At 42.1% G+C, this 18,057-nt stretch overlaps 1 protein-coding gene and 1 pseudogene across 2 annotated transcripts in view; one reads left to right on the top strand and one right to left on the bottom strand.

Annotated features, from left to right (window-relative positions):
• Window positions 1-18,057, top strand: part of RNF121 (ring finger protein 121) — an 85,879-nt gene that overhangs the window by 8,048 nt on the left and 59,774 nt on the right. The gene's annotated exons all lie outside the window — the stretch shown is intronic.
• LOC102170714 lies at window positions 12,124-15,032 on the bottom strand (annotated as a pseudogene).

Raw genomic sequence — 18,057 nt, 5'->3', positions numbered from 1 at the left:
TGGAATTCTCATTTCTGTAGCTTCATCTTTTTAGTCCTCTCTTCCTAGATCCTACTTCTTTGCATCTTTGACCCATGATGGAGGCACATGCCCTGCCAGAGAATCCTCTGACGAATTTAGGTTCACTCCACTTGGGGTTAATTAGGTTCAGTTCACCTGGGGCTATTGGCCTAAAAGCTTACTCTGTGGAAGTCAACCCAGGATAACCCACCCAGTGTCATTCCTCTTCTCTATTTTCTTTCTTTGTGTTTTCCCTTCTTGAAGTCATTTATCTTTCTGTTCCTCAGAGGAAAATCTGTCGGTAAACATAAACTCATTAGTTCCCTCTAAAGTGCAGCTATCCCAAGAGAATGCTGAGTTATGGCCATGGGGCTTTTGGCCCTGAGCAACTAGGGAGAACCAGTGGGGAAAGGGGAAACTGGAGGCAGAGAGCATAGCCCTGCCATGGTCTGTTCCCTCTGCCCTCCTTCCCCCTTCCCAGTAGGATTTTCTCAGTAACTGAGTGTGTCTGTTACTGAGGACGTCTCCAGTGGCGTTCTACTCCCCATTTGCCCATAGGATTGAGCCCACTCTCTTGCTGAGGTGTCATTAAGCTTCCTGTCATGTAGCTCTCTTTCTAATGATAACAAACAATAGCTAACTTTTTTAGTCCATGCTGCGTGGCAGGCATTACACCAAGCATTTTACATGCATTAGCTGTTTTAATTCTCTTTTAATACTATTATTGTCATCACTTTCCAGATGAATAAAAACTGAGGCATTGCCAAGTCACTTATTCAGGGGTGGATAGCTTGTAAGTAGAACTGAGATTTGAACCCAGAGATGGGATGCCATGATCTCTATTGCTGGTATACTCTCTAACATGAATTTACTGTTTTCAAAATTCACCATATATTTATTGAGCATTTAATTTTGCCAGATACTTTATTTTGTGTTGGGAATTCATAAATTATTATAGAGGGACTTCCTTGGCAGTCCAGTGGTAAAGACTCCACTCTTCCACTGCAGGGGGCATAGGTTCGATCCTTGGTCAAGGAACTAAGATCCTGCATGCTGCACGTTGTGGCCAAAAAGAAAAAACAACCAAACAAAAAGAACCCTACAAATGTTTAAAGAGACTCTGTGCTTCAAGAGTTCATGGTCTAGTAGGGAGAAGGACCCCCTAAGTGATAATGACCAATGTAGTGTGATTAGTGAAGTCATGTACAGGTACCACAGGTACGTGGCAGAGTGTGAAAGTATATTTGGGAGAGTTAGGGAAGACTTCAGAGAGGATATGACATTGGGCTCATTCTTAAAGCAAGAATAATGTTTGTCATATGATCAAGAGACTAATTTATACCAAGGTAAAAGCACATATATGTGAAGGACTGGAGGCATATTATCTCTAAGCATACTATTAAACGTACCTTTCTCTACTAATAAAACTTTAGTGATACCTGCTTGCTTTATGCAATGCACTGTGCTAGGTACTTAAGTTGAGAAGAAATATACTAATTCATGTTTCATGCCTTCAAAGAGCTTTCATAGTTCAGTTAGAAAAGTAGCACATATAGTTCAATTGGCAAGGCTGTAATTATAAAATAAGACGTTCTAAATACCTCATCAGTAGAAAAACTGCTGTTGGGAAAGTAAATCTCTTCTTATCAAAATGGTTAGGGAAGACTTCATGGAGAAGGAGATGCCTGAGCTGGACCTTAATGGATGATTTAAGTTTCACTAGAGAGAGCATTAAAACTTAATTTAATGTAATTAAAGCATTAAAGAGAGGCTTAAAGCTCAACATTCAGAAAGTTAAGATCATGGCATCTGGTCCCATCACTTCATGGCAAATAGATGGGGAAACAGTGGAAACAGTGGCTGACTTTATTTTTCTGGGCTCCAAAATCACTGCAGATGGTGATTGCAGCCATGAAATCAAAAGACACTTACTCCTTGGAAGGAAAGTTATGACCAACCTAGATAGCATATTCAAAAGCAGAGACATTACTTTGCCAACAAAGGTCCGTCTAGTCAAGGCTATGGTTTTTCCAGTGTCATGTATTGATGTGAGAGTTGGACTATAAAGAAGGCTGAGCACAGAAGAATTGATGCTTTTGAACTGTGGTGTTGGAGAAGACTCTTGAGAGTCCCTTGGACTGCAAAGAGATCCAGCCAGTCCATCTTAAAGGAGATCAGTCCTGGGTGTTCATTGAAAGGACTGATGTTGAAGCTGAAACTCTAATACTTTGGCCACCTGATGCAAAGAGCTGGCTCATTTGAAAAGACCCTGATGCTGGGAAAGATTGAGGGCAGGAGAAGGGGACGACAGAGGATGAGATGTTGGATGGCATCACCGACTCAATGGACATGAGTTTGAGTAAACTCCGGGAGTTGGTGATGGACAGGGAGGCCTGGCGTGCTGCGGTTCACGGGGTCACAAAGAGTCGGACACGACTGAGCAACTGAACTGAACTGAGAGAGAGCATTAGAAATAAAGGTCCCAAGTAAATATGAGAAAGTAAATGCGATTGGGGATCAGCAAGTAAGAGAGGACTAAGTACTAAATGGAGAAACATAGGTTGGAGCCAGTATGAGGTTGACTTCAAATGCCAAGTTGAGGAATTAAGACATATCCACTCATTCCTTCAGTCAGCATTTATTGAGTCCTTCAATACACCAGATACAGTGCAGGGGACACAAACATAAAGACATAACTCCTGCTTTCAGGGAGCTGATGGTCACATAGAGGAAGACAGACATGAAAACAAATGATTGCAGTGTAGTGCAAGTGTGTGTTACGTACTGTGGTGACAAAGGAGGGAGTGACTAGCTGCTTGAGGGAATCATTAAAGACTTAACAGAGGATGCTTGAGATGGTTCTTGAGGATTGAGTTCAGTACATAGTCTGTGAGAAAGGGAAGAGTGGTCCAGCAAAATGAAAAGATATACAAAGGCTTAAAGGCGTTAGAATAGAATATTCTATTCTATTCCACATAGAATATTCTGGAAAGGGAGGGAGGTGGGAGGGGGGTTCATGTTTGGGAACGCATGTACACCCGTGGTGGATTCATGTCAATGTATGGCAAAACCAATACAGTATTGTAAAGTAAAATAAAGTAAAAAAAAAATTAAAAAATAAATAAATAAATAAAAAATAAAAAGCAATGCTGAAGGATGTGGCCAGGTGTACAGAAACATAATAAAAGTGATTTTAAAGAAAAAAAGAAAAAAGAATATTCTGGGAACTATAAGAATTCCTGTGTTAGTGGAATATAGATTAAATGTAGGGGGATAGCAGTGAGTGATAAAGTTGGCAAGGCCTTTTTAACAACATGCTGCTGCTGCTAAGTTGCTTCAGTCGTATCAGACTCTATGTGACCCCATAGACGGCAGCCCATCAGGATCCCTCGTCCCTGGGATTCTCCAGGCAAGAACACTGGAGTGGGTTGCCATTTCCTTCTCCAATGCATGAAAGTGAAAAGTGAAAGTGAAGTTGCTCAGTCGCGTCCGACTCTTTGCGACCCCATGGACTGCAGCCTACCAGGCTCCTCTGTTAACAACATGCTAAGAGGCTTGAACTTACAACACACTCAGATCTATGTCTCAGAATGATCAAATCTGGTAGAAGGCTGTAAGTTATTTTTGGAAGGATCAGCTTGGGGAAAGGAGAAGAAATTAGTTGGGAGTATTACAGTAGTCCAAGAGATTGTGGGGATCTGAGCAAAACCAAAAGCAGGGTGGAGAAAAGTGAGCAGCCATAAAAATATTAAATAGAGTGCACTTACTATTTTTTGCCTTTCCCATTCCATTCCTTAATTCATTCACTCACACATTCACTCAAGTGTTTATTAAATATATAATGTATATTATTTATTCATTCTGATTCAAATACTTGCAACTTCAGAATGTCAGGAATTTTTCTAGGTCGGGTCCTTGCTCTTGTGAAGTTTACTTTCTAATAGGGGAAACACAGATAATGAATAAGTAACCAGCAGGATAACTTCAAATGGTGTTAAGTACTCTGAGAAAAGGATGGAGAATGACTCGAGGAGAGATGCTACTTTCAATGGGGAGGTTTATGGAATGCCTCTGGGGAGGTGATATTTAAACTGAGACCTGAATGAAGAAGACTTAGCAGCTTGAAGATTTGGAAGCATACTGTGTCAAGTCGAGGGAGAACCAACTACAAATCGGTGGCAACGGGTTACGCATGTCTTGGGACCAAAGAAGAAGACCAGTGGGGCTGAGTTACAGTGAGCAAGAGAAAAATAGTACTGTATGAAGTCGCGGAGTTTGGCAGAGTCAGATATGTAAGGCCTTGTAGATGCTGCAGAATGTGTTGAATTTTATTGAGAGTACAATGAAGACTTTGGATGGTTTTTAAAATAGTGAGGCGAGCTGATTTGCATTTTTCAAAAAGATCTTTTTGGTTACTTTGAGGAGAATGGATTTTAGGGGAGCGTTTGAGGAGGGCAGTTAAGAGGCTGTTGGCAGTAGTCTGAGTGAGAGATGATAGTTTTGGAGTTGGGGGCAAGGGGGAGTGTGAGTAGGGTGGCAGAGATGGCGAGATGAAATTAGAATGCTTTGAAGTAGAGCCTACAGGACTTGCTGGTGGATTGGATATGGGACGTAAGGGATGAAAATAATCAAGCTTGACTTCCAGGTTTTTTGAGTTTGTTTTGCTTTCACTTGAGTAGTTGGCAACATCATGGCTGATGTTACTGTGTACTGACAGGACAGACTAGGAGAAATTTTTGTTGGGGTGAGGAGAAGGAAATACAGAAAACTTGTGTTTGTCTATGCTGGGTTTGGGATGGCTATGTAAACATCTAAGTGGTGGTGTTAATTAGACAGTTGGAAATATGAATGTAGAGTGGGAGGAGAGTTCTGGACGTTGGTCTGAGACTCTGAAGATCTGCCTTTTTATCCTGTCTCTACCACACAGTTGTTACTGAGACAAGTCAGTGAGACACTTGAGTCACAGTGTTGTTGGCTTAAAGAAATAATAAAGGTATTTGTTAGGCCAGCCTTGGGTGTATGGCGGGAGAATCCTGTTTATTCGTGTATCCATTCATCAAGCATGCACTGAACATTTATCACGGCACTGTCTTAGCTGTGAAGGATAATGAAGACCTAGGCTCTGCTCTCAGGCTGCTCGTAGTCCAGTGGAAGAGTTAGTGAAATAAGCAGATGTAACAACTGCTGTAATACAGAGACTCACAGAGCTCTCTGTGAGCACAGAAAATGGCAAGAGATCAAGAGAGGCTCCCCAGAGAAGTGGCATTTCAGCTGGTGTGGAAAGAATGACCAGAGGTTAATCAGCCAAGAAAAGAAGGGAAAGACCCTCTGGGCAGAAGGAGCAATATGAGCAAGGTGCGAGTGAGAGGGAGGGAACAGCAGGCCGGGGCACTGAGTAAGGTTAGTGTCACCGCAGCATCTTGAGTAGAGGGTGGGCGTGGTGAGAAAGGGGGACTGGAAAGGGAGGTGGGTATGAGATCCCTGAGGAGTTTGGATTTTTATGTGTAGTGGGTGATTAACCGTGGAAGAACTTTAAGCACAGGTGAGTGGCGTGGATCAGATCTGCGTTCTAGAAAGATCACTCGGGGGACAGAAATGGAGAAGGGATTAGAGAGGCGAGGAAGACATACCTTAATCCAGGCAAGTAGTACTTCCAGATTTATCTAATTTCAAAGTGTGCTTTCTGGTGTATTATGTATAGTGTGGGGGAGCACGTGTTAAATGCCAGAGGTGTGCAGGAGCAGAGGAGGGTGAAACTGGAAGGCAGTCTGGGGCAGGTCATGGCCTTGTGTGGTCACGTGAGCTCACTCTGAGTGCTTTCTGGGAGGGCACTATGTAGCCTACTGGGGAGTTCTTACTTTCTCTTAAAGGCAGTACTAGGAAACCAGAAGATTTTGAACTTGAGTGCAGTGACTGGCAAGAAAGGCATGAGGTTGAAGGACCTGGATTATGTTTGTAGCTTGAATAATAGAAAGGAAGAGATGATAGAGACATTTTCTGCCCTACTGATCTAGGCCTTCTGGTAGAACCAACCATGTTCTTCAGTTTTTCCTTTTTCCCAAAGCTTCCCTCAGGCCTATTTGTATGCTTACAAGTTTGGAAAGTATTCAGTATTTACTGTTGGCTGTTGATAATCATGAAGGATTTCATGCTAGTGCTTAAGAGGAGGCGTCACTTTCTAACTTAAAACCCACAGAGGATGGAGCACCTGTGCCAGCTGTGCATCACTGATGTGATCCAGATACCAGGCTGTCTCTTTAGGCCAAGTTTGACCTCCTCAAGGAGAAGAAAGGGCATTTCAAGCAGAGCCGGCGTCTCAGTTAGTGCTCTCATGTGCTTGCCATCTCTCACTGGCTAAGGGAATGGAGGGAGGGTGGCTGGTTTTCTAAGTAATGGAACGTTTTGATGACTACTTCTTAGTGTGGGCCACTGTAAGAATAGCTTATACTGAAGTTGCTTCTTACTCTCAGGGAGCAGCAGCGGTCTCAGAGGTAACTGGTAGTAGCCAATGTAAATAAGTTCTGTTGGTTTCAGGTGGCTCTCCCAGTTCCTCTGGATTCTTCTACAACATCATTCCCACTGTTTTGTTCAAGTGAGAGTTACTCAGTCTCTGTGTATTTCCAGATCATGTGCTTTATGTCTAGTGCTAGGTGTGACATGTGAGGGAGATGCTGAACAAGTAAGGCATTATTCTTGTCTTCAAAGCAGTTAAAAGCAGTAATGCCCACCTAACATTTACTGAACATGTGCAGTGCTTTGAAATGTGAAAATGAGTAAGATTCAGATGATTATCAGACCACTTTGGATTGCTAAATGGGAGAAAATATTTGTAAACCGTATTTCTGATGAGGGATTTATATTTGGGATATGTGATGAGCTCTTACCAGTTAATAAGAAAAAGGTAAATAATGCAGTAAAATATGAACAAATGATCTGACTAGACCTTTTTCAAAAAAGAAAATCACAAATGGCAATAAGCACTTGAAAAAATGTTGAACATCATTAGCCATCAGAAAAATGCAAATCAAAACCACGATACCACTTCATGCCCAATATGATGCTATAATCAAAAAGATGTAATAACAGGTGTTGTGGATGTAGAAAAATTGGACTCCTCCTGCACTGCTAGTGGAAATGTAAAATGGTACAGTTGCTGTGGAAAACAGTTTGTCAGTACCTCAGAAGGTTAAGCATGGATTTGCCATATGACCCAGTAATTCCACTCTAGATATATACTTGAGAAATAAAAACATTTGTCTCCATAAAAACTTACACAAATGTTCATAGCAGTATTATAATAGCCAAAAAGTAGATGGCTCAAATGTCTATCACCTGGTAAATGGTTACATAAAATGTATATCCATACAGTGGAAGATTACCTGTTCAAAAAAGGCGTGAGCTACTGATACATGCTGTATCATGATACATGGATAAGCCTTGAAAAACATGCTACCTATTATGCACCATAAAAGAAGCCAGTAAGTAAAGACAGCATATTGTGTGATTTTATTTATATGAAAGATCCAGAACAGACAAATCTATAGAGATATAAAGTAGATTAGGGGTTGCTTAGAGCCTGGTGGGCTGCCGTCTCTGGGGTCGCACAGAGTCGGACACGTCTGAGGCAACTTAGCAGCAGCAGCAGCAGGTCTAGGGAAAGGAATGGGGAGGGCAGTGAGCTTTGAGCTTTCTTTATAGTGTGATGGAAATGATTTAAAATAAGATGGCTGTACAACTCTCTAAATATATGAAGAGTCAGTGAATTGTCCACCTGAGATGGATGCTATGCCTCAATAAAGCCTTAAAAGTAAAAGATCCTTGACCTCAAGATGATTAGAGTCTAGACATAAAAACAGACTCAGAAACAAGTATTATATTAAATGTAGTAAATGTGACCTTAGAGATTTGTGCAAATTGTAAATTTCTGGAGAACAGAGGAGGAACTACTCTGCCTGAGGAGATCTGCTAGACTCTAAGCTCCTTGAGAGTGAGAGCTGTTATTTATTTATTATTGTATTCCCTGTCTAGAGCATAGCATGATCAGTTAACAGTTGTTGAATGGGTGTGAGTGAATAAAGTTGGAGAATATGTCACAAAAGAGGTGATATTTGAGCTGCGTCTTAAGGAATAGAAATGAGCTAGAGAGTGAAGGCCAGGAAAGAATTCTAGGAAGAGAAGACCGCAGCAGCCAAAGCACCGAGGGAGGAAAGGGAGGAGCATGTTAGAGTGGTAGGTGATTGAGTGAGGCTGGGGTGAAAGGCCATTTGTTGGAGGTGTTGAGATAAGTAGCTGGTTGTACCAGATTATGAAGTGCCTTGTGTGTCATACCAAGGAGTTTTGGACTTTAATCCAAAGGCAGTAGGAAATTGTCATAGTTTGTCAGATTAGGGGGCAGATGGTGTCTGATAAAGTGGCTGCTTCTGTTATGAATTGTTCTGGCAGAGAGAGCACCTCGGAAGTGACTGCACGTCTAGGAGAGAGCACCAGATAAAGGCTGGACCAACGAGGTGTGGCAGTGAAAATCTGGAGGGAGATTTCATAGGTGGGTGGATATTCCAGACACATGGGCTTTAGGAGTTTCGTAGTTCAGTTCTGGAAGGGCTTCTGGATGAGGTGACGTCTGGGTTGGTCTTTAAGGATGGGTAGAAAAGTAAAGAGTGTATGGAAAGCTGGAGTGCAGGTAGGAAAGAGAGAAGAGGACCAGGTGGAGAGGAACCCAGTTGGAGAAATAGACATTTTATGAGGTAGGAATTGAAGAACCCGGGAAGTGAGCATTAAATGCCCCCAAATTTGATGATTGTTGAATGTGAAAGAGGTCATTAAATATTCCTTCCACTTCTGTAGAAGTTCAGCTGGCCTGGAGCATGCGCTTTTCTGGTGATAGCGGGAGGGGTAGAGTGGTGGCCAGACAGCAGCCACGACAGTTATCCCAGCCAGTGTCTGCTCTCACTCCCCTGCTGCGGTGTACTGTCCATGGCAGGCTTCACAGTTTGACTAGCATGACCAATGTCTTCATGGTCCCCAGATGATTTATGAGGTCTGGAAAATGAGGTAATTGCACTTTAATTAATTGGCCTTGAATTCTTGCTGGGCTAAGGAGTTAGAGAAAAATGTGAACAAGAAGGAAAGTGGGAGTTACAAATATGGGTATGCCATGAAACTTTGAACTTCACATGTTATGGTATCTTCCCGCAAGAGACAGAGGCAGCTAGCATGATGGTTTTGCTGTATTCGTAACAGGTTCAGAAACTAGCTAATCTCTCCTTTCTCTGGGCTTACACAGCATTTTGTTTATGTGTCAGTGGTTATCTTTATCATATTATGTTTAATAGTCTGTCTCCCCTCCTACCCCTTGGACTGTGACTACTGCAAGGGCAAAGGTTGGACTTCATCATCTCCAATGTTTTGTGAAAGAGTGATGTCTCTAGCTGTACGGTTGCTTAGTCTCTGACTTGAGAGGATCAGTTGAGACCTCTGAAGTGCCAGGTTGCCCTGGTGGATGGGGTTCCAGAGTTTAGGGCCCTTTGCAGTTTACAGATGCCTGAAGCTAGGGCAAGAGGCTGTCCTCCAAGTGATGGATATTTTTGATGCTTGCATATGGTCGTTGCTTGGTAAATTTTCATTGACTTAATTTGGTAGCATCCTGTTATATCACATCTCACCACAGTAGAGGCATTTGCTTTCACTTCTGTGGTAACTAAGGAAACTGTGGCAGTCTAGAAAGTCGGAGTATTATAGCTGACTTCAAAGCTTTGGAGTTAGATTTGGCATGAATTATTACAGTATTTTACCTTTAATGGACCTTGAAAATCACTTAAACCCACCTCCTCGTTGTATATTTGGGGAAACTGAGGTGTGGAGAGAAATGCCTTGTTTGTTGACATGTAGCAAGTAAATAGCTATACCAAATGAGGACTTACAACTTTTTCTAATCACTGAGGAAGGCGGTTGTTGCTCTGGAGCCATTTCTTGGGGTTAAAAGTGGGAATAACGTAAAAGCCAAGGAAATAAGGCATTCTGCATGGGCTAGTTTTACTATCCAGCCTGCCCATGTTCTCCGTTTGTTGGAAACCTGTTTGGGGAAACCAGAGTGTCTACATGTAGCCACATGATAGCCTACTTTTTCATTCTTTCTTCTCACACTCTGCTTTATTTTTCTTTATAACACTGCTACCAGAAATTATTTCATACTAAAAATATATATTTACTTGCATATTTATTATGTCTTCTTCCTTAGATGGTTTTATAAGGGAAGAGACTTTATGACTGTCTTGTGCTTGAATGAATGAGCAGATGAACAGATACTTTTTGGCTGTCCCCAAGATGCCAAGCACATGCTTCCTATGATTTTGCCATTTGTAGGTCATGACATGTCTGTTTCTTTGTTTGGGATTGATCATTCTTGAATATATCTAAACCTTCCTTAAGCACAGAATATACATTATTGGCAAATGACTGTCCAGTACCTTTACAGTGCTCATATGAGTAGAGAATGAGGTTACCTTTTTTTGTGGATTTAGTATAGTGGATGTAGTATAAGATTTAGCCACTTGATCAGTTAAACCCAGTAGAGGACAGAATCTTGGAAGCAGTAGAGCAATGGGACTTGGCAGCCAGGGAGAGAATTCTTGGTGCATAGCTGTGGAGAGACAGCAGGATTCAGGGCTGACTTACCCAGTAGGCACAGTGCCCAGTGGCCCATAAAAATGTCTTAATTTCTTTTAATCAGAAGAGAAAGTGGATATAATCCACCTTGGATTGTACATCTTTATATTAATGCAGTTATAAAATATATTTTTAAATACTTTAAAAGTTTTTTATTTTTCTTTATTTTTGACTGTGCTGGGTCTTCATTTCTGCGCACGGGCTTTCTCTGGTTGCAGCAAGCAGGCACTGCTCTCTAGTTGCAGTGCGTGGGCTTCTCACTGTGGTGGCTTCTTGCTGCAGAGCGTAGGCTCCAGAGAGCGGGCTTCAGTAGTTGCGGCGCACAGGCACAGTAGTTTTGATGCGTGGACTTAGGTGCCCCTCGGCATGTGTAGCCTCCACAGTGCAGGAACTGAACCTATGTCCCCTGCATTAGCAGGCAGATTCTTAACCACCGGACCACCAGGGATGTCCCAATATATATTTTTTTTAATGTAGGAAGGGTTCCACAAAGGCAAAAGTAGCTAGGGCCCATGAAAGTCATAATGTGGCCCTCGTATGACCTTGTGGCTAGTCATTGGCTTGGCCATTTGAGGCCCAAAGCTTTGACTCTGATTTCTTCCTTAACGTCTGCGATTCTTTCCCCATCACTCCTGTCCCTGTCCCCCATAATGTCATCTTTAGTGAGTGATTTTCTTCTTTATACCTCATTTGTGTGTGCTGTGAAATGGAGAGTTGTGCTCCCTCTACTGAGTAAATGCTTTTAAAACAGCCTGATTGTTTTATTTTTTATCCGTCTTCTCAACGGCAGGAAAAAATGTCTGGTTCATCTTTGTAACTCCATGCCTAGCCCAGAACCTACACATTTAGTACAGAAGTGCCTTAAATGAGAGTTGAATAAATGAATAAATGTATCAGACTTCACAGATAGCTTCAGAGGCTTTCTTTCCTTTCTCTATAGAATGCTTTCCATATATTCTTTCAGTTCAGTTGCTCAGTCATGTCCGACTTTGTGACCCCATGAACCACAGCATGCCAGGCCTCCCTGTCCGTCACCAACTCCCAGAGTTTCCCCAAACTTATGTCCATTGAGTTAGTGACGCCATCCAATCATCTCATCCTCTGTCGTCCCCTTCTCCTGCCTTCAGTCTTTCCCAGCATCAGGGTCCTTTCAAATGAGTCAGCTCTTCACATCAGATGGCCAAAGTATTGGAATTTCAGCTTCAACATCAGTCCTTCCAATGAACACCCAGGACTGATCTCCTTTAGGATGGAATGGTTGGATATCCTTGCAGTCCGAGGGACTCTCAAGAGTCTTCTCCAACACCACAGTTCAAAAGTATCAGTTCTTCGGCACTCAGCTTTCTTTTTAGTCCAACTCTCACATCCATACCTGACTACTGGAAAAACCATAGCCCTTGATGAGACGGACCTTTGTTGACAAAGTAATGCCTCTGCTTTTTTTTTAAATTACAAATAAGATCTTTTATTTGTCACCGTTAAGAGTCTGCATTTTAAACCGATTCTTGGACTGGTGGCTTGTATCCATCAGCTCATTCAACTTTAGCATCTGTCTCATCCCCAGTAGCTTTGCCAGAACTACTACCTTCACCATGTAGCTCCATGATTTTCCCAATTCAAACTTGGGCTTCTTCAGCATTTTTCTGAATGTTGAGCTTTAAGCCAACTTTTTCACTCTCCTCTTTCACTTTCATCAAGAGGCTTTTTAGCTCCTCTTCACTTTCTGCCATAAGGGTGGTGTCATAGCATATCTGAGGTTATTGATATTTCTCCCAGCAATCTTGATTCCAGCTTGTGTTTCTTCCAGTCCAGTGTTTCTCATGATGTACTCTGCATATGGAACCAATCTGTTGTTCCACGTCCAGTTCTAACTGTTGCTTTCTGACCTGCATATAGGTTTCTCAAGAGGCAGGTCAGGTGGTCTGGTATTCCCATCTCGTTCAGAATTTTCCACAGTTTCTTGTGATCCACACTGTCAAAGGCTTTGGCATAGTCAATAAAGCAGAAATAGATGTTTTTCTGGAACTCTCTTGCTTTTTCCATGATCCAGCGGATGTTGGCAATTTGATCTCTGGTTCCTCTGCCTTTTCTAAAACCAGCTTGAACATCAGGGAGTTCATGGTTCACGAATTGCTGAAGCCTGGCTTGGAGAATTTTGAACATTACTTTACTAGCATGTGAGATGAATGCAATTGTGCAGTAGTTTGAGCGTTCTTTTGCATTGCCTTTCTTTGGAATTGGAATGAAAACTGACCTTTTCCAGTCCTGTGGCTACTGCTGAGTTTTCCAAATTTGCTGGCATATTGAGTGCAGCACTTTCACATCATCATCTTTCAGGATTTGAAACAGCTCCACTGGAATACCATCACCTCCAGTAGCTTTGTTCCTAGTGATGCTTTCTTTTTTTTTTTTTTTTTAAGATTTAAAATGTGTGGGTTTTTTTTTTTTTTTTTTAATTTTAAAATCTTTAATTCTTACATGCGTTCCCAAACATGAACCCCCCTCCCACCTCCCTCCCCATAACATCTCTCTGGGTCATCCCCATGCACCAGCTCCAAGCATGCTGTATCCTGCATCAGACATAGACTGGCGCTAGTGATGCTTTCTAAGGCCCGCTTGACTTCACATTCCAAGATGTCTGGCTCCAGATTAGTGATCACATCATCATGATTATCTGGTTCGTGAAGATCTCCTTTGTACAGTTATTCTGTGTATTCTTGCCACCTCTTCTTAATATCTTCTGCTTCTGTTAGGTCCATACCATTTCTTTCCTTTTTCGAGCCCATCTTTGCATGAAATGTTCCCTTGGTATCTCTAATTTTCTTGAAGAGGTCTCTAGTTTTTCCCATTCTGTTGTTTTCCTCTGTTTCTTTGCATTGATTGCTAAACAAGGCTTTCTTATCTCTTCTTGCTATTCTTTGGAACTCTGCATTCAGATGCTTATATCTTTCCTTTTCCCCTTTGCTTTTCGCCTCTCTTCTTTTCACAGCTATAAGTGAAAGAGGAGAGCAAAAAAGTTGGCTTAAAGCTCAACATTCAGAAAACGGAAGATCATGGCATCCGGTCCCATCACTTCATGGGGAATAGATGGGGAAACAGTAGAAACAGTGTCAGACTTTATTTTGGGGGGCTCCAAAATCACTGCAGATGGTGACTGCAGCCATGAAATTAAAAGACACTTACTCCTTGGAAGAAAAGTTATGACCAACCTAGATGGTTACTCAAAAGCAGAGACATTACTTTGCCGACTAAGGTCCATCTAGTCAAGGCTATGGTTTTCCCTGTGGTCATGTATGAATGTGAGAGTTGGACTATGAAGAAGGCTGAGCACCGAAGAATTGATGCTTTTGAACTGTGGTGTTGGAGAAGACTCTTGAGAGTCCCTTGGACTGCAAGGAGATCCAACCAGTCCATTCTGAAGGAGATCAGCCCTGGGATTTCTTTGGAAGGAATGATGCTAAAGCTGAAACTCCAGTACTTTGGCCACCTCATGCGAAGAGTTGACTCATTGGAAAAGACTCTGATGCTGGGAGGGATTGGGGGCAGGAGGAGAAGGGCACGACCGAGGATGAGATGGCTGGATGGCGTCCAGACTCCATGGACGTGAGTCTGAGTGAACTCCGGGAGATGGTGATGGACAGGGAGGCCTGGCGTGCTGCGATTCATGGGGTCGCAGAGAGTTAGACACGACTGAGCGATTGAACTGAACTGAACTCAGCATTTTTCCTTTTCTAACGAAGACATCATGGAGTGGATAAATAGATTGGCAAGCCTTTTCTGTGTCTTTTCCAGTGCTATCTGGAACCAGTTTATTGACCACCTCTCGGGTCATGATTTCCATCATCTTCTTGGAGATCTGGCGCACCTGCTGGTGCTGGGTGTAAGAGGTCTTCCGAATCTGATTGTTGATGCTTTTTAGTAAAACCCACACAGAACAGATGAAGCAAGTAACCATCAGTAGTCTTGACATCAACATGAGCTTCAATCATGGTCTGCCGTTTTTTGACCATGGAGCACATTTTGTCACGGGTAAGATCCATACCATGAAAATTAGTCAGGCAGTTTTTGCCCTGAACATCCTCAGTAATTAGCCTGAATTTTCTAAATGCTGCTTCATCATTCTACAGATCAGCAAGACTCACTTCAAAAACACGACCTTTGAGGCCATTAGATGCAATTTTGGTTGCTTGAGTTCTCGTGACCAGTGTTTTCCCAATATTCCTTATATTGAACATAGCTGGTGCTTTCACATCATGCCAATCTTTTTTAGAAAATCGGTCAACCACTTTCTTCTTGGCTCCCTTTTTGCCTCCTTTCGTGAGGCGCTTGTTCTTGCCAACCGCCATGGTGCCCCTCAGAGAGCCAAAAGCTCTCTGCTTTTTAATCTGCTGTCTAGGTTGGTCATAACTTTTCTTCCAAGGGGTAAGCATCTTTTAATTTTATGGCTGCAATCACCATCTGTGTGATTTTGGAGCCCCCCAAAATAAAGTCTGACACTGTTTCCACTGTTTCCCCATCTATTTGCCATGAAGTGATGGGACTGGATGCCATGATCTTAGTTTTCTGGATGTTGAGCTTTAAGCCAGCTTTTTCACTCTCTTTCACTTTCAACAAGAGGCTCTTTAGTTCTTCACTTTCTGCCCTAAGGGTGGTGTCATCTGTGTATCTGAGGTTATTGATATTTCTCCCGGCAATCTTGATTCCAGCTTGTGCTTCCTCCAGCCCAGCGTTTCTCATGATGTACTCTGCATAGAAGTTAAATAAGCAGGGTGACAATATACAGCCTTGACGTACTCCTTTTCCTATTTGGAACCTGTCTGTTGTTCCATGTCCAGTTCTAACTGTTGCTTTCTGACCTGCATATAGGTTTCTTAAGAGGCAGGTCAGGTGGTCTGGTATTCCCATCTCTTTCAGAATTTTCCACAGTTTCTTGTGATCCACACAGTCAAAGGCTTTGGCATAGTCAATAAAGCAGAAATAGATGTTTTTCTGGAACTCTCTTGCTCTTTTGATCATCCAGCGGATGTTGGTAATTTGATCTCTGGTTCCTCTGCCTTTTCTAAAACCAGCTTGAACATCTGGAAGTTAACGGTTCATGTACTGCTGAAACCTGGCTTGGAGAATTTTGAGCATTACTTTACTAGCGTGTGAGATGAGTGCAATTGTGCAGTAGTTTGAGCGTTCTTTGGCATTGCCTTTCTTTGGAATTGGAATGAAAACTGACCTTTTCCAGTCCTGTGGCTACTGCTGAGTTTTCCAAATTTGCTGGCATATTGAGTGCAGCACTTTCACATCATCATCTTTCAGGATTTGAAACAGCTCAACTGGAATTCCATCACCTCCAGTAGCTTTGTTCCTAGTGATGCTTTCTAAGGCCCACTTATCTTCACATTCCAGGATGTCTGGCTCTAGGTGAGTGATCATACCATCATGATTATCTGGGTCGTGAAGATCTCTTTTGTACAGTTATTCTGTGTATTCTTGCCACCTCTTCTTAATATCTTCTGCTCTGTTAGGTCCATACCATTTCTGTCCTTTATTGAGCCCATCTTTGCATGAAATGTTCCCTTGGTATCTCTAATTTTCTTGAAGAGATCTCTAGTCTTTCCCATTCTATTGTTTTCCTCTATTTCTTTGCATTGATCTCTGAGAAGGCTTTCTTATCTCTCCTTGCTATTCTTTGGAACTCTGCATTCAAATGGGTATACCTTTCCTTTTCTCCTTTGCTTTTCGCTTCTCTTCTTTTCACAGCTATTTGTAAGGCCTCCCCAGACGGCCATTTTGCTTTTTTGCATTTCTTTTTCTTGGGGATGGTCTTGATCTCTGTCTCCAGTGCAATATCGTGAATCTCTGTCCATAGTTCTTCGGGCACTATATCAGATCTAGTCTCTTAAATCTATTTCTCACTTCCACTGTATAGTCGTAAGGGATTTGATTTAGGTCATACCTGAATGGTCTAGTGGTTTTCCCCACTTTCTTCAATTTAAGTCTGAATTTGGCAATAAGGAGTTCATGATCTGAGCCACAGTCAACTCCTGGTCTTGTTTTTGCTGACCGTATAGAGCTTCTTCATCTTTGGCTGCAAAGGATATAATCAGTCTGATTTCGGTGTTGGCCATCTGGTGTTGGCCATGTGTAGAGTCTTCTCTTGTGTTGTTGGAAATGGGTGTTTGCTATGACTGGTGCATTCTCTTGGCAAAACTGTATTAGGCTTTTCCCTGCTTTATTCCGTACTCCAAGGCCAAATTTGCCTGTTACTCCAGGTGTTTCTTGGCTTCCTACTTTTGCATTCCAGTCCCCTGTAATGAAAAGGAATCTTTTTTGGGTGTTAGTTCTAAAAGGTCTTGTAGGTCTGGTATTGTATATATGGTATTATGTATTTACAGCTATCTTTTCGGAGGTTCTGTCAGCAAAATACATAGAGCTATGTGGACACTTAAGAAAATAATGTGGGAAACAAGGGTGTTGCATCATCTTAGACAGTTAAGAGCCAATGTGAACAGTCAGGTCCACAGGGGAAATGAATAGTCTTTTTAACAAATCATGCTGAGACAGCTAGATAGCCACAGGCAAAAGAATGAAGTTGGACCCCCTCCATAGTGCCATATAAAATAATTGACTCAAAACAGGCCAGTGGGTGAGGGGGGACAGACCAATGACCTAAATGTAATAACTAAAAATATAAAACTCTTAGAAGAAAAGATAGATAGTCATAAATCACTATCAAATTAGACAGTAGTTTCTTGAATATGACACCAAAAGCAAAAGCAGTAAAAGAAAAAGGAAATTGTACTTCATCAAAATGAAAAACTTTTGTATTGCAAAGGACATCACTGAAGAAAGTAAAAAGACAACCCACAGAATGGGAGAAGGGGACTTACCTGGTGGCTCAGATGGTAAAGAATCCACCTGCAATGCGGGAGACCTGGGTTTGATCCCTGGGTTGGGAAGATCCCCTGGAGGAGGGCATGGCAACCCATTCCAGTATTCTTGCCTGGAAAATCCCATGGACAGAGGAGCCTGGTGGACTACAGTCCATGGGGTCGCAAAGAGTCGGACATGATTGAGCAACTAAGCATGCCGCAGAATGGGAGAAAATACTTGTAGGTCATATATCAGATAAGAGACTTTATATCCAGAATATATAAAAAAAACTTTTATAACTCAACAATAGAAATATAAATAACCCACTTTGAAAAAATGGACAGAAGGGTTTCAATATGGCATGTAAGAAGCTTGGAAATCACTATTCTGTCCTAAGAATGAGCAAAAACCTGAAAAAAACGAAAAATCAACAATTCTTAGATCTTTAAAAAAGTGAGGTCATAGGACAAAGGCAGACTGCTGGCCTGAATCACAACTTACAGAAACAGAAACCTCTGTGGGAACCAG

The sequence above is a fragment of the Capra hircus genome, chromosome 15, assembly GCF_001704415.2.
Source record: "Capra hircus breed San Clemente chromosome 15, ASM170441v1, whole genome shotgun sequence".
NCBI lineage: Eukaryota > Metazoa > Chordata > Mammalia > Artiodactyla > Bovidae > Capra > Capra hircus.
Note: the sequence above shows the minus strand (reverse complement) of the source record. Positions and strands in the feature narration are given on the sequence as shown.